This window comes from Pyrus communis, chromosome 2 (assembly GCF_041283825.1).
Source record: "Pyrus communis isolate YQ-2024b chromosome 2, ASM4128382v1, whole genome shotgun sequence".
Taxonomy (NCBI): Eukaryota; Viridiplantae; Streptophyta; class Magnoliopsida; order Rosales; family Rosaceae; genus Pyrus; species Pyrus communis.
Window position 1 is genome coordinate 27,182,925 of NC_142566.1, and position 8,150 is coordinate 27,191,074.

General features: G+C 37.1%; 1 pseudogene; it reads right to left on the reverse strand.

The window, feature by feature from the left end:
• Positions 1 to 1,408: 1,408 nt before the first annotated feature.
• Positions 1,409 to 2,502, reverse strand: LOC148698854 (uncharacterized; annotated as a pseudogene).
• Positions 2,503 to 8,150: the final 5,648 nt, after the last annotated feature.

Below are 8,150 nucleotides of genomic sequence, written 5' to 3' on the forward strand. Positions count from 1 at the left end.
ATCACGGATAGCTTGTGAAAAATTGGTAGGTTCTCTGAGGAGGGCAAGATTAGTGGCATAGGTTTTGTGGTGAGAAGAGAGTCGATCATAAGACAAATAAGTAGAGAGAGGATAAGAAGTACCTGACGAGGAGAGGCCCACGTTCGTAGAAGATGTGGGAGCAGGCCTGGACGGGAGAGCAACCTCGACATGAAAGTCCTGCAAAAAAGTAGAGGGTTTTGTGGGGCGGGTGCTACGTCGGGGTGGAGTTGGTGGATCATTGTGGGTTGGGGAAGGGGATGGTAAGGTTAGGATTGCGATGTCTGGAGATTGTATAGGTGGTGGTGTGGAAGGTGGAGAAGTCTCGGATGGTGGAGAAGTAGGAGTGGTCGGAAGTTCAGTGGAGATGAGAGGTATGAGTGGTCGCGGGACAGGAGAAGAATCCACATCAAGTTGGGATAGGGAAGGTGTTAGGGTGGTAAACTGTGGGTGAGTAGCGGAAGTGTCAGAGTGATAAGGGAAGTGATCTTCGAAAAAGAGCACGTCCCGTGAAACAAAAACAAGATGTAGGTCGAAAAGTCAATAACCCTTTTGGCCATATGGATACCTAAGAAAAACACAACGACGGGCACGAGGATCAAATTTGGAAGGTTTATAAGCGTGAGTGGAAGCAAAACACAAACAACCAAAAACTCGTATGTGTGAGTAACTGGGTGTTTTTTGAAACAACATTTCATAAGGTGTCTTTCCTTGTAGAAGAGGTGTGGGTGTGCGGTTGATGAGATAAGCTGAAGTGAGTATGGCATCCCCCCAAAAATGTTTTGGCATGTTGGCTTGAAAGAGTAAAGCTCGGGCAACATTTAATAAATGGCGATGCTTACGTTCAGCAACACCATTTTGATGTGGTGTGTGAACGCAGCTGGTTTGATGAACAATACCTTTCGTGGCATAAAAACTATCAAGCTTAAACTCGGGACCATTATCACTGCGAATGATTTGGACTTTAGTATTAAATTGGGTTTCGACCAAATGAACAAATTGCACAAGGAGCTGTTGTGTATCAGATTTATATTTCATTAAGTAAATCCAGGTGCTCCGAGTGTAATCATCAACGATAGTGAGAAAGTATTTTGCACCAGAAAGAGAAGGAACATGGTATCCCCCCCAGATATCAACATGTATTAATTCAAAACATGATTTAGTGGATATGGAACTCAGTGAAAAAGGTGCTCTCATTTGCTTGGCTAAAGGGCAAATGACACACTTATTTGAATCACAAAAATTTTGTTTGAAAAAAGGAAATAACATGGAAACAGTTTTGAATGGATGTCCAAGACGTTGGTGCCAAAGATGATGGTTGGTTGTGCTAATGGTGTTGCATGTTCCTTTCTTTGTTGGATCGAGATAGTAGAGGCCCCCCCCCCCCGGTTCAATTCCCGTCCCAATCATCTTCCCTGAGCGTAGGTCCTGTATGACACAAAATTGTTTTAAGAAGATGGTAATATAAAGGGAATCATAGGTGAGTTTGCTAATGGATATCAGATTTAAGGTAAAGAATGGGACACACAAAACATTATCAAGCACAAGGTTGGGAGAGAAGACCACTTGGCCAATGTGAGTGACCGTGGCAAGATAACCATTGGGTAGTTCAACAGTGTGATTTGTAACTGGCCTCGACGACGTGAGATAATGAGGGCTGTAAACAACGTGATCTGTTGCACCACTATCCAAGATCCAAACATTTTTAATGCCATTATGTAGAAAGGAAAATGCTTTACCTGAAAGTACTTCATTAGTTGAAGAGTTACCCACGTGATTTGCAAATGAGGAACGGTTTTTGTTTAACATGGCAATGATCTGCTTACAATCTTCTTAGGAAAATGGGAAGTTTGGCATCCCGTCTCTCTTGTCATGCACGGCAATTTGATTGCCCTTGGAAGTGGATGAGCGGCTTTGTTCCGTTTCAGTAGCCGCTTTGCGTTTACGGCAATATTCGAAGGTATGACCCTTCCACCCACAAAAGGTGCATTTGAGATGGGCACGGCAATTTTTGGTGTTATGATTCGTCTTTTTACATTTGCCACAGCGAAGACCACCATCCTCGAGTTCAAGTTCGCGGCCATCATTCTTCACAGCAAAAGTTGCCGCTTCAGGTTGAGGAGTATGTTTTCCACTTGAGACCTCTGCCTGCTTCTCATGGCGAAGAACAAGAGAGTAAGCTTTGTTCACTGTGGGTAAAGGCTCAAGAATAAGGGTATTACTACGGACAGTGGAAAAAGAATCATTTAAACCCATGAGAAATTTCATTGTTTTCTGGGTCTCAATATAAGAGATGATTTCCTTCTTCGTATCGCAGCTACATGCAGGGATAGAGCACAGCACGTCATGTTCGTCCCATTTAAGTTTGGTAAAGTATGAACTCACCGTCATGTTACCTTGCACACAATCATGGATCTCGTTTTCTACGTGAAACAATTGAACGATATTTGCATGAGAAAACCGTTCTTGTAAATCAAGCCACATCTGTCTTACATCCTTGCAGTTGATGATGCTACTTGAGATTTCTTTTGACATGGATCCTAAGAGCCACGTCTTAACCAGATTATTGCAACGATTCCATTGCTGCAATTCTGCATGTTTATCTTCACTCGGCTTCTTGACAGTCCCATCAACAAGCCCTAATTTGTTCTTGACCGTTAAGGCCATGGTCATGGATTGAATCCATGTACTGTAATTATCTTCCACCAATGGATGCGGCATAAGTACTGCACCAGGTTGATCTGAATGATGGAGATAAAGTGGATGATTAGGATTCTCCCACTTTAGATATGAAGTCATGCTCGAGGAAGTTGACTTCGTGTCTGTGTTATCACCCATGGCTATGTTTTGCTAGGGTTGTTTTGGTGTTTGTGTGTTTGCTTATTATTTTCCCAAATATCAATCACTCTGGTACCATCATAAAATCACAGAATGGGATTGTGATATTCAAATTACTTTTCAACATATAGGTTTACAGCTTTATACAATGGTTCAATCAATGGGATCCTAAACTATTGCCTATAAGCAAGGCTTGATCAGGAACTAAAAAGGAAAGGAAATAACTACAATACCAATTTACAATATTGACTAAGTAATAGAGATATTTTCCTTAACATTTTTGTTATCTCCTTTTTTAAGTTTACAAATTTGCAAAAGCTTAAAATAGCAAAGCAATGTCACAAGGAATGAAAATTTGCAAGAGCTAAACCGCTAGCGCTAGAACCACAGATAAGATTGTCTTTTGCTTCTAATCTATTTTATATACATATGTATACATGTAATGAAAATTTGGGGGCCCTTCCAAATCAGAAGCCCTATGCGGTGGCACCTTTTGTACACCCTCAGGGCCTGCTCTGATTGATGACATAAGGACTCTTCAACCACTTCACCACCGTTTATGCGGAATCTCCTCCCTTTCTCTCTCTCAAGAAGAGGCAGCCTTGAAGAGAAGGAAATTCATGGTCTCCCGAGAAAATATATGGAAGTCCCAGGTGAACGAGGGAAGAAACAACTGAAGTTAGAGCACACCAAACATTGCCACCCACTCCCATTCATCTTGTCAAACTCCTGAAAAAATCAAACGCAAGCACCCATTATTTAAATAATGGTTTTTAATTATCCTTTATCCTTTCGCATTTAAGTTTTTTTTATTATTATTATTTTTTTTATGATTTTTTTTTTTTTATGATTTTTGTTTATGGCTAATGCTAAATAAACTAAATTCGTAGACAAAAATTTATAAACTAAATGACGTGGAAGTTAATAATTAGATTATTACTTAATTGTTGATTAACGTCCTTATTTTTTATTGGTGACACATTATTTAATTTGCAAATGTAGTCACCAAATTTAATATATCTAACATCACTCTTTATTTATTATATATGGTTATTGTCATGCTACATCTTAAATGCGGCCAAATTTCAACATAAAATAATACATTATTAATTAGTTGAATAGTTGTAATTACCGCGAATAAGTTATTGTTATAATTTATTGGATGTCTTTTTCCTTTCGTCATGGAGCAATTGCCAAAGTCAAATATATAGACAAGAACGCCAATATTCCACCATCCTTTTGCTTTCTCCTTGCTTTTGGGGTCTAATTCTTCCGGAATAACTTATTAATTAGTGCCTTACAATACTCTTAACGTGCCCACTTCCATGAACACTAATTTGTCTTGAAGGACCCCTTTACCTGCCTCTCCATTAGTATTAAGGGATATGTTATTCAAACATCTCTTTTTACTTCTTACATATCACTTCTTAATTTTTGTTATTTAATCTTATTCAATTCATCCGATTCGACGGACGAAAATTGAAAGGGTTTGTGAGAAGTAAAAAAATGTGTGAATATCACACCCCTATATTAATATCACCAGAGACCACAACTGATTGACTTAAAATAAAGGTACATCGTAATTAGTTCGAACCTTGACAAAAAATTTCAAAGGGATCGACCAATCCTTCCCACCAGCACTTCATAATTCCTCAATGAGAAGTGTTAATGAGACTCTCACAAAAGTGAGACTTTTTATGGATTCTCTGCCTCAATTTTTTTTTTGCACAGTATTTTATAATGTTCGCTAAAAAATTAAAATTAAATTGTGAGGCGACAGAGAATTCATAAAAATTCTCACTTTAAAAACTCCCCCTAACATTTACCTTCCTTAATTCATCAAAGCTAGTTGGCCTGCATCAAAGCATCGTCTATACCATATCTTCATGATTCCTTGCACCACGAGGCAATGCTAATATTTGAAACGGGACACATTTTTGTTTTTCTATAAAAAAAAAGTGAGAAAGATAGTTAAGACTGTTGGATAAATATCAATAATCAATGATAAATTTATATATGCTAATAAATAATAAAAGCGAACAAATAATTTAATAGAGTATGAATAAAACGAAATAATATTAAACAGACAAATTGAGGATCGAGGTTTGCGTACAAACAAAATTTCGTCCTTACTCTGTGCTTGTAGTTCTACGAATGTCTACTTCACCAAGATTCAACAATCTAAGTCGAGATTCCAGCACCAGAAAACTAGACTTCTAGCGAATTTCTTTGTGCTTCTCTCAGTAAAAAGGTTTGGGATTGTAGAAGAAGAGTTTGATTTTTCTGTGTTCTAAATGTCATGCAGATGGATGTATATATAATATATTTATGCATGTTCGCAACAGGTATGACTATGAGATGCGTCTATTGGGAGACATCTTCTCAGAGTGGTGCTTTGCTATTTGGCGTTCTTTCATCGCTTCATACTTCATATGAAAAGATGAGTGTTGATATAAAAATTAATTAATTAATTAAATCTGAAATTAGTTAAAAAATAATTAATTAAAGAATTTAATTATTAGAGTCGGAGATCAAACCCAATGCCCATCTTTTGATAATTAATTATATATTAAGTATATATTAATTATCAATTAATTAGCACACTCCAAAACCCATATCTAAGGTTGAGCTCAATTTTATTCTTTATGGTCCATCATTCCAACTTTCTAAAAGAGACAAAACTTTATAAAGTGAGAGAACCTTTTGATGATGATCAATGTGAGACAATGAAATATCTACTCAAAATTTCCAACAAAGACCGAGTCCAAATGGTGAATCAAGAGGATCAAATCAACTGCTGCTGAACAACATGACGAGAAACTAATCAGCCAACAAAGTTTGCTTTTCATGTTCCAAATAACAAAAACAACCAGTCAATATCACAAATTAATTGTTTGTAAAATGAGGACCAAATCATCTGATGCTACTGGACACTTTGAAGGATGCATGCAAAGGGAAAATCCGAATAGTCGAGCTGGGAAGAAGAGAAAGAGGTTGATGACGACGCTGAGGGTGGTCTGGGCGAGAGTGCAATGCTTTGTCTTCAAAGTAGATTTTGCCTTCTTCCATTTCGGTTCATCTGTAGTAATACTCATTTGTGTGCTGGGGATGATGAGAAGCGTCATGGCTTGCATGGTCATGAAGAAAGTTGAGGTTTTACATATTTTCTTCAAAAGTTTGTCTCATGCTAGATTAATCTCTGTTTTCTCCACCCTTACAAAACCATAGTTTCTTGGACATCAGTTTGCTAGAATAACGATTTTGTCCCTGCCTACCAAATTGAGTTTATGTTCGATAATTGCATGCCTCTATTGAGAATGAATCTCACATTAATGGAAAGATGAACTTTGCATATGCGTATAAGTAGTTGGGCTATTTCTCATGAAATTAATTGACAATATAGATAATAATCCAACTACTTATAAACACATACAAAATTTCTCTTGTCATATATATAGGCCCTTAGCATTTCTCATATTTTATTGCCAACAAAGAAACCTTAGCATTTCTCATATTTTATTGCCAAAAAAGAACACCAAATTGCAGGGTAAGGATTTGGATCCTCTCCTAAGCTAATTATGGAGAGGAACCTCCTGACCAATTATTGTGAGCCGTTAAATAAAAATCCAACAGTTACAGACAGGGGGTCCCTTTAAAGTTATAATAATTGTAGCTGTTGGATAAAAAACCAACGGTCCATGATGATTGGTCAGGAGGATCATCTCCATTAGCTTAGGAGAGGATCCAAATCCGCAGGTTAAAAATTGAGAAAAGAGAGAGATCAAGTGAATCTGGATTGTCGTTGAATCCTCTTTTTGAGAATCTTGAAAATCCATGAATCGTGTCCGTTTATTGTACATCGGGTGGTCAGAAATCATTTTAAATATTTTTATTTAAAATTAAATACAAACAATACATAACAAAAACTGACCGCACGATATACGATGAACGAACATAATTCATGAATCCTTACCAAAAAATTCCAGAGAGTATCCTGTTGGAGATTAAACGTTCATTAATCGGCGCCTTGTTTAATTAGCGGTGCAACAAAACACCACATTTCCTTGAAGTCCACACATGCACGTAATAATCTCCACTATATTTTTATATTTTTAAATAATTGAAAAAACAGGATTCACTGTTTTCATTCTTTAATAATCGTCACCCAATTAAAATATTAATTAAATTTAATTAAATAAAAACAAAATATTCGAAATGCCAAAAATACGAAGGAATGACGAGTAGAGACAGAGTACCGCGAGATTGTGAGCTTCTCATTCCGGTGGCCGACTCCGGCGACGAAGGTGCGTCGTCCAAACCCTCCTCATCTTCCTCCTCCTCCCACCACACAGGCCGCGAGGTGAGTTTCGATTTCTGTTTCAAATTTCATTGTTCTGTGTGTTAGTGTTATGTTTGGTTGCTGAGATACTGGAGGAAAATTCGAGGGAAAAGTTGAAAGTTTTTGCATAGGTTGCGAATCAAAGTTGTTGGATTTCTGATTATTCTTAAGATTTAGGGCTGAGAGTAGTTGTTAAATTTATTAAGTTGACCGGTATGCTGAAAGATGGAATGCTTTAGTAGCGATAGGAACTTAAACTTAGATCGTTGCCATGTATTTGTAATCTATTTTTCTCTCTTTCTGAAAGCAAAAATATATCATTTGTTTGAACTGTAGGAGATTTCTTACAGGCAAAGGAATAGTTGGATAAGATAGAGAAATAGCCCTCTCTAGATGAATTCAACAAATGTACAACTTAGCCTCTTATAAGTTTTAGACTGAGCCCATTTCATGTAATTTTACACTAATCTGTCAGGTGTGTGTGGATTTTTCTTGATGCATCTGTTTAATGCAGTAGCTAATGAGATCAAGGCTACCTTCTCTTTCTTCGAGATTGCTTTTTGCCCATATATATCATATTAGCTGCTCACTCTTTGTTCAAATCATGTTTGTATGCAATACTATATAGAGCTGAGAGAAGTTGTTAAATTTATTAGCTTGAGCCATGAGTTATGCTGAAAGATGAAATGCTTTAGTCGTGATGGGAAGTTAAACTTAGATTGTCGGCATGCATTTATAATCTATTTTTCTCTGTTCTTCTCTCATTTGTTTGAACTCTAGGAGTTTTGTTACAGGCAAAAGAATAGTTGGATAAGATAGAGAAATAGCTCTCGCTAGATGAATTCAAGAAATGCACAACTTATAGCCTCTTATAAGTTTTAGACCAGGCCCATTTCATGTAATTTTACACTAATCATGTTGTGTGCGTGGTTTTTTTTCTGACGCATCTGTTTAA